The sequence below is a fragment of the Numida meleagris genome, chromosome 4 (genome assembly GCF_002078875.1).
Source record: "Numida meleagris isolate 19003 breed g44 Domestic line chromosome 4, NumMel1.0, whole genome shotgun sequence".
Taxonomy (NCBI): Eukaryota; Metazoa; Chordata; class Aves; order Galliformes; family Numididae; genus Numida; species Numida meleagris.
In genome coordinates this window covers 37,368,571-37,384,265 of record NC_034412.1, presented here as the reverse complement: position 1 = coordinate 37,384,265, position 15,695 = coordinate 37,368,571, and the positions used below count along the sequence as shown (strand labels likewise).

Genomic DNA, 15,695 nt, shown 5'->3' with positions numbered 1-15,695 from the left:
GGCATTTTAACAAATAAAGTTTCAGAAATATATTTTCCCCTAACATCCTGTTCCTTTTTCCGTCCCAAGTGTAAAAGCCAACAACAACTCAGCACGCATGTTTTAAGTTGAATAAAAAGAGCTGGTAAGAATGCATGTTTCACCCTTCCAGAGGGGTCATTATAAAAGAAGCGAGGTTAAAAATAATGTTAAAGCGAACTGTGAAAAAAATGAACTCTTCATTTTTCTGCATCTTTTAAGACATTCTGAAATGTCTCTGCATGAACCCTTGTCTCATCCTTTCTTCTCCCTTTGCCCCCACATCCAGCCTTTCCATCTCAGAAAAGGGAAATTTTTGGTGTTTCTGGCTAGAAATAAATGAAGGCACCCTCAGTGCTCTACCAGGTCCACCTCAGGATGGAGTCCAAGTGCACAGTTCTTCTTCTCACTTTTCCCTTTTGCCTCTACCATGATGGTTATCGTGGTATGGGAGAGAAGAAAACATCCAATTGTAATGGTTACAGGAATGTCACAGGAGGCGCCTCTCTGCTGCTCTAGTCTCCATGAACCAATACTAATGCAGATCTTCAGTGAATGCCAGAGAATTTGCAGTATATTTGAAATGATGTTGCTGGTGCTCTACTGTTTAAAAGCAAAAGTTACGGAGTTTTTAAAGACATCCTTTTAGCAAACTGTTAACAGCCATTCAAGATGATCCTTCTCAAAAGTGCAGAACAGACCCTGAAATACTTGTAAATGTGTTCATCTTGTCCTTCTGCTGTTGCTGTCATCTAATGGACTGAGTTGTAGGAAGTTCAAGATATGCTGCATACAGAACTGCCTTCTTTTAGGAGGACTCTCAACATCATCTTAAAAAAAATTAAGATCTCTTCAGGTATGTCAGACAAGCAGCAAGAAGTACAGTTCTTCCCAGTCTGCTACTTCAGCAACCTTTTTGCAAACCTAAAAGTCTCTTAGTGTCATATTTTTAATTGCTGAATCCTGAATGCCTAGAGAACTTGAAATGAAGAATTCCCCACCCTGAAATTTCAGCAAGCAGTACAAATCACAGAATCATAGAATCACAGAATTGCAGGGGTTGAAAGGGACCTCAAGAGATCATCGAGTCCAGCTGCCCTCCTAAAGCAGGAACCCTGCAATAGGTCGCACAGGTAGGCATCCATACGAGTCTTGAGTATCTCCATAGAAGGAGACTCTTCAACCTCTCTGGGCAACATGTTCCATTGCTCCATCACCCGTACTGTAAAGAATTTCTTCTGCATGTTTACCAACAGAGTCAGGTTTTCTGGATTCAAAACAGAGGCTAATTCTTGGTGATGAACTGGTACTTTCTGGCCCTGATGGCAAGCAGAGACACGCCAGTAGTTTAGTAGCAATCTCCTGGACAGTAAAGGTATGTTAGAGCTCTAGTCGCTACAGCAATTGACTTGTTAATGAACTTATTAGCATAGTTATTAACATAATAGTAATAAGCTTACCATCATAATGATTAAGACAGTTATTAACATAGTAAATAATTTAATTAACAATGATACTTTTTGACGTTTATTGGTACAGTTACAAGCTCTTTACATATTCTGTGAGGAGGTGTGCTCTGGTATTCATGGTGTCTTCTTGCTTTGTCCTCCCAGACTTTCTCAGTTCTTTTCTGCTTTATTATCCCTTGTAGTCTTTGCCTCCACCTGTTGAATGCTTTTTGTCTGTTGCCCCAAAAGTCCCCTTGTTGCTGACTTTTCCCCTGCCCTAGCGAGCTACCGGTCTCCTGTTCTACAGCATTTGTACACACAACACATATCATGAAAGTTGAAACTGTGTAGTCAGTACTGGATCCACTGCACATGTGGCACAATTGCCTTCACCCCAGGAGCTGTGGTAGGAAGCTCAGTTTGGACTGGGATAGATTCATGTACACTCTTGATCTCAAGACTTGTGAAGGGCTTGGAGAATATGCCCTATGAAGAGAGACTAAAGGAACTGGGGCTGTTTAGTCTGGGGAAGAGAAGGCTGAGGGGAGACCTTATTGCTCTCTTCAAATACCTGAAAGGTGATCGCAGCGAGAGCGGGGTTGATCTCCTCTCACTGGTGACAGGACAAGGGGAAATGGCCTCAAGTTGCACCAGGGGATGTTGAGGTTAGATATCAGGAAAAACTTCTTTACAGAAAGGGTTGTTAAGCACTGGAACAGGCTCCCCAGGGAGGTGGTTGAGTCACCATCCCTGAATGTGTTTAAGAACCCTATAGATGTGGTGCTCGGGGACATGATTTAGCAGTGGGTTGTTAGAGTAGTATGGTTAGCTTGCAGTTGGACTTGATGATCTTGAAGGTCTTTTCCAACCTGAGCAATTCTATGAGTCTATGATTCTATGATGCTAAGTCTGTTCAAAACAACTTACAAAAGAATAAAATACAATCAAATGGAATAGTACTGCTGAACATAATTAAACAATTAATATAGAAAAATTTATAACTGTTAATATTGAGAAAATAATTCTTCTGAAATCTAGGCATCTTTACGAAGAAAAAAGTCAAGTTCAATGTGGTTATTGCCTTGTCTCCTTAACATTTTTGGCCATGCTGTGCATTAGCTGGACTTTGAAACTACTAATGGGATTTGCATTGGCTTCAAAGTATATTACTGCAGCTCATAAAGCTCCATGTGAGAGGGACAAGGTGCCTGCTGTTTTTGTGCTTGCTGTTTCTATTCTGTGATGGACCATATATAGAATGTGGTAGAGGGGTATGGCATCTTCAAGCAGACTGAGACACATCCCTTTCCTCCTGCAACCTCTAGGTTCAATAGTAAGACATTTTTATCTGCAGAAGGAGCAGCTACTGAGGCAGGGAATTCTGAGAGCACTTTTACCATTGGTTCAAATGCAGCTGGTAAATTACAAGCACAAATTACAGATTTGTGCAGAACTAAAACTACCCTTTGAAAATCTGACATCTTGCTTCCCTAGGGGCATACTACTACCTGCAACTATTTCAGTTTATAACTGCTTCTGGCCCATCATGTTCAGGCTCAGATCTAACAGAGCAGCAGTGTTCAGCACAGATGCCTCTGTCACCATTCACAGCATGCTGTGTCACATGTGTGGACTGACTAATGCAACTGGAGAGGACAGCCAGTGGTTCAGACTTAAGCACATGCGTGCCCACATATTCAGATAACAGCAGCACCAGGTCCGAAGGTTACATGTCCTCCCTTCTTTGTAAGCCTTCAAGTGCTGTATTGTCAATAGACCACAAAGTGTATCAGGAGTGCTTTTGAAAGTTATGTCTATTTTTATAAGTGCATATACACTTATACATGCATGTATCCATACCTGGAAAAAGAGACACGATGGTGAATATGTAAGTACAAAAACATGGCCTCATAAAATGCGACCCTTATTATGCCCCTGGATGTAGGCTAAATTAATTAATGATATATAAACATCTTTTTTTGAGTTATGGAGTTTTGTTCTTATGCATGATCAGAAGGAAAAAAACATATGACAAATTCTAAAGCTGATTTATAGCAGTGCCATCACCAATACCTTTGCATCTCTTGTATGTTTAGAGACGAGAGGCCTTGTCAAGCCTGGCTGGTGTGTGGATAATCCCAAAGGAGGGATGTATAAACTCCACCCTTCCCAGTGCTCATTTTTGCAGAGGTTTCTGCCATGACCATGACTGAGTCCCGCCATAAAAAGTGCAGGGAGGAAGCATGTATCAGCAGGGGCTGGCTTATGCAACTATGGAAACTTGCCATGCATTCTGTGCATCATTCTTATAGCCCTGATCATGACATATGATAGAAGCCAGAAAATAGTCTCTTATCATTATTCTGCAGACAACAGTCTCTCCTATAGTATGTGCCCTGGGCATGGTCCTGTTAGTGTCACTGGCGCAGATATGGAAGGCTGTATTTGCTCTTTTCTGTAACCTATTTACAGGGATTTCTTCTGAATACCCAGAATTTCCCCTGGAGTGGGGCAACCCCATGCTGTTCTCTGTTAGCGTTATTCATACTATTTTCCAACAGAAAAAGAAAATACAGTTGTGTTAAGCCTGAAAGATTTCTGTCACAATATATTTGCTAAATGCAGCCCAGGATTTCATTTGGGGACTTTTGGGGCAGGGTGCTCCTGAGATGGGGTCCTTGGGAATACAAGGTCGCCAGCTTAGAATGTGCTAGTTCTTCCCACCTCTCTACTTGGCAAGGGAAGGAGAACGCTCAATCTTGGCCATAACAAAACCCCAAAGACTATAAACCTTTAAGTCACAGGCAGCTGTTCAGCAAAACCGACCCTTTTTGCATTAGCAAAACTGATGATAATGGCAATTTTATTGAGAGGATGCATGTTCTGGGTAGAATACTTAATCTGGGAATTACTATACGTCTTAGACTCAAAAAGAAAATGTTATTGGAATATCTGGTTCATAGGAATTTGTGAAATATTTTATATTTTGGTTCAATTTTGATTAAAGTAAAATCTGGAGAAGATTGTTTTTCACACATCAGAAGGCTACCAGTTCTCTTTCTACTACAGGCTAGGTCTAATTGGGCAAGTTCTTGGCTTAGTAGGCAAGGAGATGTCCAAATAAAACAAATAGCTATGCTACTAGTCTCCCTTACGTCATGGGAGAAGTTCACAGCTTCACTGGTGTTATTGTAACTAGGATTTGAAAGCAGTATAATAAATAAATGTCATTGCTTTGTCAGAGAGATGTAGGACTTGTGTACTAGTTGTATATTTGCCCTCTGGACAGCTGGAAAACAGTGGAAAGAAAGATGGCAAAAATGGAAGCACTTGAAAAATAAGATGGAAAAGTAGGCAAATAACCAAAATTGTTTTTAATTGTAGCTAAGTATTTAAATTTTCATTTACCCTATCCAGTCTTGAAATACTAGAGTAAACTTTGCAGTAGTATTTAGAAACGCATCACAAGAACCTCACTATTTCTCAGCCACATAAATCTCAAAGAGATGCAGTGTCATGTAATGTCCTTTTCACGTTACAAATGCTCTTATGGATCGTGAAGACAGGAGCTGTCAACAAGGCTGGCCCTGACATGGGAGTTTCAGAATACAGTGCTGCCACCTGAAATGCTCAGCTGTTGCCACTGAGGAACAGGAGTATGAAGCATTTCTGAGCATTAGAAAGCTGTAGTCTTTCCAAGGCTTCCTCTCTGTACAGTTTTAGATGAGCAGAACCTTTACCTCCTTCCTCTACAAAGAAAACAGGTTTCTAGCCATGAGAAAGGAAACAAGTTGCCCATCTTCCAGAGGGCTGGCAGACTAAATGCATTTGCACACTCATGTACAGCAACTAGGTGCAATCCATTTGACTGCACATAGTGGTCAATAAAGCCATTGCAAGCAGAGCAGAAACAAAGAGTTTGTATTGAGTGAAGGTTTTTGTTCTAAATAAGACATACCTCAATGGCAGTTGCATTTAGATATTTCCATTTTCATGGAAATTGAACCCAAGAGGGGGGAAAAACGCAGCACCTAATGACCTAATGCAAAGATAATTAAAAAAGAGGCAGTTTATGTGGGGATATGGGACCTAGTCTCTTTCTCTGTATACCTCATTTTACTAAACTGCCAGTTTTCGTTTTTTACTTTGTGGAATGTGGACTAGCAGGTCAGTTGCATAAGATGTGTGCTGTCCCTTTTCTCTGTTTCTAGTACCTTTGACTTGGATAAATTCCTTTGAAAATGAGCTTAACAGAGCACAGGTTCAGGTGAGTTTCCTGGTGACACTCTGTAGCCTGACCAGTCAACTGGCTGCAGCAGTTGGCCCATAGTGGTAAAATAACTCCCACTTAGAACTAGATTCTTTTAATGGTTGCAGAAATCCATCAGTTTCCAAAGAAAAATGTGACAGTGACAGCTCTCAGGCTGGGCAGGCCAGTTACTCAGTTATGGAAGAAACTCGGCCTTCTGTGCATTGTCAAAATTTGCCTGCAATATGTTTGGCCAAAGATCAACCGTAAACTGAGTCTGTGAACTCTTCAGACTTTGCCTGACCTGCCTGTGGTTTTCTCTACTATGTAGCTGCCTAATCTGGGCCAGAGCTACATTTTCTTGCATTCTAGATTTTATCATCCTTTTATGTTTTACATCCTGCGTCTCTTTGAGAAAAAGACTGAGATGTTTTCAAAAAGTGGACTGAGCAAAGCAGGCGAAAGGTACTAAAACATGTGGCCTGAAATAATTGCTTTAAATGAAACTCCTTGTGTGAATATTGATTTTTGCTGGTAAGGAGGATGGAAGGAGGCTGTGAAAACATGTCCTATCTGCCTTACTCAGAACTGTGCCTTACTCAGAACTGTGACTGGTGAGATGAGTGTTGGCTGTGGCTGCACAAGTGCCATGGGAAAGCAATCAGGCCCATAAAGCTTTCAAGTTACAAGTGCAAAGATCTGAACCCCAGCCAAGGGGGAAGTCCCTTAGTAAAGAGATCAATATGAACCATGCTGCTGAGTGCTCACCACTGCTGCACACTAAAAATTTGGCATATGGTCTTCTCAGAACAATAAGTAATTCAACACCTGCCCCAAAGACTTCATCAGTTTAAAAATCCCGTTTTTTCTCTGAAGACATTGTCTATTATTTTGCTGTAGTGAGCAACTTCCAGTGGAAAAAAAGAAGTATTGGTGCAATGGTTAAAGAGACGCTTCTGTGTTTTTCCCCTGTAAATCTGATGGTAATATGGAAACAGTCAATTCTTTATTTTGCTTATAGGTTTCATAATTCTAGTCTCTGATTTGCATGTTTCTGATACACAACTAGAGAAAAAAAAAAACAAAACACATTAAAAACCAAGCAAAAAAGTGATCTTTTTGTCCCCTCAGATGGCCTTGGGGAGTTAGGATGTAATCTACTATGATCATAGATCACTCTTTGAAGTAGGCTGGATAGGTGATCCTGTATCTTTAAAAAACAGAATAACAAAGTATTTCATAACAGCAATCTTTTCGCATTTCATCCCTGAATCATGAAAATTATCTTTTTCCATGATGCTCTTAATAATGAGCAAATCAACACATTTACCTTCCAAATGACATGCATAACTACAGAGAAATCCAACTGCCTTAAGTGCAGAAGATACAAAGTTCTTTGAAATTGTAAAGTTAAATCCATCTTCAAATAAAATCACAGTGCACTGACCTTGGTCTGACTTCAGCCTCAGTTCTGCATATTTTGGGAAATAAATCTTGGACTAAAAAAGAATGAGCTTACCTTACAAATCATCATCAGAAGGCCTTTTCCTCACTACAGCCTTACTGAAATCTGGCATGTAAGTGGGACAGCCTTTGTGAATCAGCCCTGTGCCTGTTTTATGCACGGAGGTGAGTGCTATCCTGAAAGATGGGAGAAAAAATGTGATTCAGACTGAGCTTTGCTAGACTTAAATACAAGCTTTAAATGTTCAGAAGTCAGAATTCAACTGATTAAATTTGCAGCTGTCTAAGTGAAAGCAAGTGATTGGTTGACCTTAGAAGATTTGGGACCAGAATCACCCATATGGTTTGAGTCATTCTGACGTTAGAAAACATCTGTTAAAGTACTTCCTTGACCAGAAAAAGTAGGCTTTATTGTTACTTTGTTTTTCCAACCATCTGATGAATACAGTCCTTTGTCTTCAGAAGCATCTGAAAACCTAGATACTTATCTGCATTTCTCAGTTAAATAAATTATGATGGGAATCTTGTGGTGATAGCCCATTGCTTTTCAGTCATTTTTGATGCTCAAAATTGGTTAGAGAACATTTGAATGAAAAATCTTCCTATGCCAAGAGGAGATTTTATCTTTTATGGACTCTCTTTATCAAAAGGAAGATCCTGCCCTTGGAAACTCACAGCCCAGGTAAAACACTGTAGAAGAATAGTTAATAATCAGTCTAGATAGACTAAATAAGAAAAGCAACATGAGAAGAAAACTCTGAAGTAGAGTGACTGAGCACTTGCTTTCAGCTCATTTTCATGTCCTAGTAGAGCTGCAGGGGGCTGTTTTTGTTTTTTATCTATGCTACTTTGATGGACTCAATGGGAGGATTGGGGTTTAGAGATTTTACGAGACGAGTATTTTGAGAAGAGACTTAAAAGAATAAGGGGTGGAGGCATGAAGGATTGGGTCAGGAAGGAAATTTCAGGCAGGGGGGCTCCATTGAACAAGGCACCAGAGAAAGCTGGTGAAGCAGATGTGTACAGCTTCAGCCAAGTAAAGGAGACAAGGGTGAAAGAATGAGAGCAGAGAACTTCCAGCAGACTTGCTATGCTTCTCCTCCTACTCTCACTTCAAGCCTAAAGTGCATGGAAAGAGATAATGTGGAGGTGCTGATAGAGGAATGATTGTAGTGGCAGAAACTAGCTCAATCTCCTCAACCTTCAAAAAAGATGTATTTGCTGTTCCAAATTCAGAGTTTAGATTAGAAATTTTGCACTGACAGGTACAACATTTTAAAACTCTTTTTATAGATTCCTTTGCAAGAAATCTGCTATGTTTTCTCATTTGTTCGAGACCGTTTGCCCATCTGGATTCCCCAGATATCATGCAGAGACTCTAGAGACTAAGAATGAAAAAGGTGCTTTATTGTTTGCGCCCTCACTCAGACTCTCTTTTCTCTCTCCTGTGTCTCTGAAGGATATATTTCCAAATGTGCACTTTCTCAATCTTGTCTGAATGTTCTTTAGATTAAAGGTCAAAAACTTAATTCTTGTCATTGTGTAGATACCAAAGAGAATGGTAAAAATGGAGCAGTATCAGTTCTGTGGACTACGTTAAAAATACTTGACAGCAACAGCTTTAGGTCTGATTTTTAAATCCATGCAAATGTGTAAAATCTAGCAGCTCTAAGACACAGTTTAACACTTTGGGACATATTACATACTTAATAATGATCAGTAAAAGTTGGCAGGAGATAAATCACCTTTTCCAATTATTTTGAAATTATGAAAGCTAGGCATACCACAACTTTTGGTCACCAGTACTTATGGAATTGCATATTCACAAAGTACACCTCTCAAGGTCACACTTGGATGTAGACCATAATGGCTCAGTCCACTGATGGTGTGAGGAATCTCTGTCCTTCCACTGACAGCTGTTAAACAAGTACAATGAGGAGGAAACTGTTGGCTTTGGGGCCAGTAATACTTTGCACCCATTTTAAATAATTTTGCAGCAACGAAATGGCAACACAACAACAAAAGAGACAAAATGAGTATCTGAAGGGTTTTGAAAGCCTATTTCTCTATGACTTACCAAAAGAGGATCGTTATAAAATTTCATCAAGTTAAAGTAAAATACTAGCTATTAAATGGAATACAGAAGGTAAAAAACAATGCACTATCATAAGAAAAGCTCAAGTGATGAATAGCAAGTGCAGCGTACAGTTCATATGTTGCTATTGCCACTATAAGCACTGTAATCTGCTTTGGAAATATAGAGTACATATTTATGGGAGCAAAAAAAGTCAGCTATTCAGTTTGAGCAGTGTGATAGACAACGACATGGTGGCAGTAAAGTGAAAACTTTTGTGTCCTTTTAAAAATAAGTATTGCGTATACCTGTGTATGGAATAGTGCATTCTCCAGCTGATGAGAATTAATACAAAATCAACATGCTTTGATAGATAGAGATACTTCTGGTAGGGTTATTCAGTGCTTAAGAGAGTACTTGTCACTTGCATAATTTTAATAGAATTAGCAGACAGTTTGATGGGATTACTTCTTCTCATGATGATCCATCTTCTCTGTTATACTGGGAGTTTTTAGTGACAAATGTGGCCACTGGCTTATACAGATTTTTTAAACCTCATTTTTTATGTCAATGTCATTGAGCATTGTTCTTATTAGATATGGACACTTGCCAAAACCCAGAGCCTTGCAGTCCCAGATCAGGAGAAATTTGGATTCATTCTTTCCATTTTGAATCTACCCTTCATTAACTATAACTAACCAGTATTATTTCTTTCTTATTGTTATATGCAGATTCAAGCAAGAAGAAGTATATAGAATGAAAGTGCCCTGAAATGTTTATGAAGCAGAGATGACATAGGAAGTACAGACTGAAGGATGGGCCAGGAGAAAGCAGGTGAGCTTAACAGTAAACTAGGACAATAGGATGAATGATGCTGGGAACAGTTTTTACCTGGTAGTGCAGTAAAATGCTTGACCAAATAGAATATTCTGTAAGGCTCCTGCCTTCCCAGGTGTCTTATGAGTAAGGACTTAAAAATGCAATTGGTAGGGGATGGAGACAATCAGTCTGGATGTTTTTCTAGGATCTTTTTGAGGCTTAATTTCTCTATATAACTAGATGATGGGGAGACGGCTTCTTTGCTAACGTTGGACAAAGAACGACCATGGACATTAGAACCAGTGAAACTTCTCTTATGATTTATCATCTGCTGCTTGTTTAAAGTGTGAAGTAGGAAGGGGAATGCAAGGACCCATCACTGCCTGCCTCTTTTCCATCTGCTATTTTTGCTCATAGGAGTTTTTGTAAGTGGGCACAGAGCAGCCTCCAGTGTTACATGATGCACAGCTGAGCCAGGATAGGGAAGCACAATGTGACCCTCACACTGCAGTCAAGACTGAGCCTCTGACAAGCTATCTAGGAGGATGGAGTGTAACAATTGTATAGAAGTAGTCTTAGAAGAGCATGAAAGTCATAAGATAAGGGATGAAATGTGGGAGATAGGGAGATAAGGGATGAAAAGTGGGGAGATAACAGAGCCTTTTGGTACTCAGAAGTAATGCTTCCATGGCTACTTCCCTATAGGAATCCAGTGTAGTCTTCTTCCAGAGCCAATGTACTGTGAAGCTGGAGGGCACAAAGTAGTAAAGTTCCTTTTGAGGACTTCTCTGACCCTAACTTTTTGGGCAGTCCTTATTTGTAAGTCCTTTGAGGTTTACGTACTATTTTCCTCCCAGCTGAGATCATTAAGACCTCTCAGGGGACTCGCTTCATCTGGAATAAAAAATGAAGGTCAACCTTGGGTCTCAGGGCTAGTCTGAGGCAGAGGCAGTATTATAACACTGAAGAGGGAAATCACTTGAAACAGTCCCAACATATGAAAACACGAATCTTTCCAAAGTATTTGTGATTTACTAGAAATCGTTTCAAACACACATTTGACATTTGGGATATAAAAGCTCTGGCTTTGGTGAAATTGAATATGTTATGGAATGTCACATTCATTTGAAATCAATTTCTATATGAACTTTTATATGCGCACACAGAAATGATATTGTTTCTAGACCTGGGGTAATATAAATAGTCTAAGAAAGAGTAACTAAGAAAAATGGTCGGAAAATAAGTAAGTAGCAATTAGCTCTCAGTGTAGGAGAAGTCTCAATTTTTGCAGCAAGATTCTCAAAAAGTGTAGCCACAGCAAAGTCCTTCATCACAGAGATATAGTGTCTTATAATATTACATATTCACTAATATGATCTTTTTTTTTCTGCAGACAGTCCAAATGAGAAAAGAGAAAAAGAAAGGATAAACTGAATGCTGAAGATTATTGCAGGTGAGATTCTGTTGAAAGTTTAAAGAAAAATGAAAACAGCAAGGACACTGAAGGATTCCAGTTTTCATTATCGCACCTGGAGTAATGCACATTTCAGTTGCCTGTAATGCATAGCATATAAATGAGGTATACATCCATTGTGCCAAAAGTAATGCCTCCTATTTATTTCCATAAAATTGACAACAGGTGCAAAGAGCACAATAACACTTTGATAGAGCTAGTTCTCAGCTACGAAACACTAATTTTCAACACAGTCACCACCACTAGCTATGTATTTTCATCAGTGAAGAACAAGAGCCTGCATGCTACGCTCGTGGATGGAATGTAATGGAATATTGATGGGAAGGTTCAACCCCTACTGCCATACCACCAACATCTGCCTCTGATGTTGTGGATCAACATAATAAAATAGGAGGCATTACTTTCGGAGCAGCTCTTATATTTGCAATAGAGCAGAATGTAAGAAAAGTAAGAAAACTCTACTAACAGAGGCAATGTGGGGCTGTCTTATCTGTACAGCATACTCACAGCAGTGTTCCTAAAAGAAAAAAATTGTACAATTAGAAATGAACTTTGGTAAGCTGAAAAAATGGACTCCCAGGAAGTCCTGCTGGAAATCTGGGTAGTTTTAAAGTCTATATAACACTCAGGAATTTTTGTACAGGACTTTTCTGTGGATTTTCTGGAGTGTAACACCCTAGGTCCCTGGAAGATACTGCACTGGCAGATCCAGGGGGCTAAATCAGATTCAGCAGCAAGTAAATTCCTGGTTCCATCAAAATCAGAGAAAGCTCACTTCAGACTTATTCTTGAAGTGGGTCTACTCAAAGGCCTACGGTTAAGGTTCTGTGAGGTCCTGTGCAGAGTGATAGGAGTAATTTTGAAACCAGCAAAATCAAGAATGAAAAAGAAAAAAAGGAGGAATAATCTGACAAGTGATCCTATGTAAGTACAATGCAGTAAAAAGTAATTCAGTGAATTGGAATAGAACAGGACTTGTTTGATGAGTTTATGTGGATATCATAGAAAATATGAACAATGGTGCATGCTTTTTTGTAGTTCTCATTGTGTCTGAATATGCACAGACTCCACTAGGCTATTTCCTGGATTACTCATAGCGAAAAGGGAGCCTGTAAGTATAGTTAAGCAGCTGCAGAAAATCATGCCAATATGTTTCCTAAGAGCATCTGCTGTTTGGCATCATGACCCTGTAGACAGGAGGAGAGCTTCTGGGTCAGGTATCTGCAAGATGAAGGGTACTTGTTTCTGAAATGTTGATTCTTTAAACTGTGAATAAATTATACCATTTAAATGAAATAACTTAGCTTTTCTGTTTTTCTGTATGTGTCTGAGTCAAAGGAGGTGCCTGTGGATGATGGTCAGCATGTTCTCCTAGCTTACCAGTCAAAATTATTTCATTTACTTGCAATTCTATTTTCTATTAATTTTGGAAAGAGTGCCAATCATTCAGCTTCCTAGTAGATTTTAGTTCTTGATGAATTTGGTTCACAATGTAATATTTTTGTTGTCTTGTGGAGGACTGCCTCCTCCAGTGCTTGACTCTTCCTTCTCTAGCCCATGGTGAGAAAGAAGAGTCTGTAAGGTTCTCAGATTCTAAGACATGCTATTTTTTCCGTCAGCTATTTTTGAAACTTCGTTTTCCTTCTGATTGGGTTGTCTTTTCAATCGTTGTCTGTTGTTGTATACAGAACAACAAATATCAGTGATCATCACAACTCTTCTTCAACAGGTGGTTGAGGCTTTGAAGAAAAGCATTGCTGTTTATGCATATTCTCATAACTTTTGAAAATGCTTTCTTATTTAAATTTGCATTTGTTTTGATATTGATAAGATCCAGATAGTTAACTATAACAAATTGTTTATTCAAGATATCTAGCTCTCTCTTATTCTACCAGCTACTAGGTTGCAAATAGTGGCAGCTGAACAATTTTTTTTCTTTAGTTTGCAATATTTAATACATGAGTAATTATTTCAACATACATACATAAGAGATTAAATGAATGTACGAACAATCCTTCCTGTGGCTAAATTTTTGTGTGGTAAATGTATCCTCGTGTTAAGGACTTGATAGAATACATAAGGCACAGAACATGGTATGTATTACTTGAGCTTGGGTGGTCTGGTAGATCATTTCTACAGCTTAAAGCCCCTCGCCATTTAGTGAATATACAATACAGTATTCTTCCATGACTATTTACATTCCCTTTTTTTTTCCAGCAACTTCAAAGGCATACATTAGGCATTTCTATCCCTTTGCCTTTTTTGATCTCCTTGAAGACAAATTTTACTATGGTGTCAAATTATAACACAGTCCACTCATTCATTAGACACAGACCTTATTTATAGAAGCATTATTTGTTGTAATGAGAAAGAGCATAGTCCTGAAGAACAGTCATGGAAGAAAAACCAAAAAACAAGACTAGGAAGCTCTAAGAAAAATAAAGCACTCCTCTTTTATCCCATCAAAGCCTTTGTACATTTGGAGAAATTATTAAAAAGGCACTGCAGAACAGAAAATCTGAGAAAAATTCAATTTTATTATTTTAGAGGTTTTTGAGCAGGCAGGTTCTGCAGTCTTCCTGAAGCTCAATTATAATTCAGTAGGAAAAGGCAAAGGAGAAAGATTCTAAATGGAAGTTAAAGAGGGACTGAATGTAGAGTGAAGATAATGAGATCTTTCTGTCCCTAATATAGCCAAGGAAAATGCTCCATGAAATTTTTAAACAAGTACTCAGTTCTACCATATTTTACAAAAAGTCCCCCAGATTTCTCATTTGTAAAACCACTCTGAGTTTTCAAGGGGCAAATAAAAAATCGCTTGTTCAAAACAAAATTAAAGGAACCTAAGAAACTGTGGCCATCATTGCAGTGACACCCGTATGCTTCCATCTATAGAGACTTCCCTTTGGTGATCTCAGAAAACTGCAGACATGAATCAAACTTCACAATGACAAAACATTTTAGTTTTTTACTAGAACAGTCAGACCTATTTGCAGTCAGAAAATATTGATTTGTCAAAATCAGAACAATGTATTTACTTTGCTGGGCTTTGTAAAGGTTTGTCTTGGTAACATGGACTGTGTTGGGCTGATAAGGTTGAAGTGCATGTTTTAACTATTCCAGGTGTTAGGTCGTGTTATATCCCCACACAGGACATTTAAGAATGATGGAAATCCAGCAGAAGGTCAAAAATTTTTTTTTGTCCTTACTGAATGTAGATATTTTATTTTTTATGAATTTATTTTGACTTTTTCATCATGAAAATTCTCAGAAATTTCATTGTGTAGGAACTTAGTGTTGTTGACGTTCCGTTATATTTCAGGATGAAAGGAAAGACCAATTTTTTGTAACTTTCCAGAGACTGAAAGATTTGCAATTTTTGTGAAGGTAATTGTATCAGATTTTCAGAGCTTTAAGCCTTGCTCGATAAACAGTACTGCATATGTTAATATTTAAACAAAAAATACCTAATCTTCAATCTACAATCTTAATTGTATATTTGTCTGTAGAACAAGAATTTTACAGAAATTTAAAAAGCAGCAACAACTACTAAAACAATCAAATACAAATAAAAAAGAAAAAAACATCTCCGTCTGAAATGGCATCAGTGTTTTTTGGCATGATGATACAATTGTGTATAAACCGTAAACCCAACACGTTAGCCAGTACCCCCAAGCTTAGGCACACAGAAACTTGAAAATTGACAAAGGACAAAGCAGATAAAGTGGATATATATATTCTTTTCATCATTAAAACTAGCTATTTTAGATAAAAGATTCAGGGAAATAATTATAAAAAACTGGCCAGTATCAGTAATAGTTTATTTAATATAAAGCAATGCTGAACCAGAAAAGTCCTAATTAAATTTTCATTTAAAATTAAACCAAATGAACATGTTTATAAATAATATATACAGTTTCCAAACTATCCTGTGAACTAGCAATATTAGCAACATTCACCGTATACTTTTTTGCATACACATCTGAAAGCAGAAGGATATGATCTTTTACTTCAAAGGCAGCCCCTGTATATCTAAGATTAAACAAAAGTTTCTTTTGTGGCTGGATCAAGGTTTTGGGACAGCGTGGGTAGTAAGTAAACGGTACTCAAAATAGTGAAGATGGATTCATATAAAGCAGGAAACCACTC

At 38.4% G+C, this 15,695-nt stretch overlaps 1 long non-coding RNA gene across 3 annotated transcripts in view; it reads left to right on the top strand.

Moving 5' to 3' along the window:
- Positions 1–15,695, top strand: part of LOC110398912 — a 78,829-nt gene that overhangs the window by 43,790 nt on the left and 19,344 nt on the right. For 2 of the 3 annotated variants that reach the window (XR_002438744.1, XR_002438745.1), the window contains 2 exons: positions 9,985–10,087; positions 11,466–12,811. This is a non-coding gene — a long non-coding RNA (uncharacterized LOC110398912). Of the gene's footprint in view, positions 1–9,984; positions 10,088–11,465; positions 12,812–15,695 lie in introns of those variants that run through there. The other variant, XR_002438746.1, reaches the window with a different exon arrangement.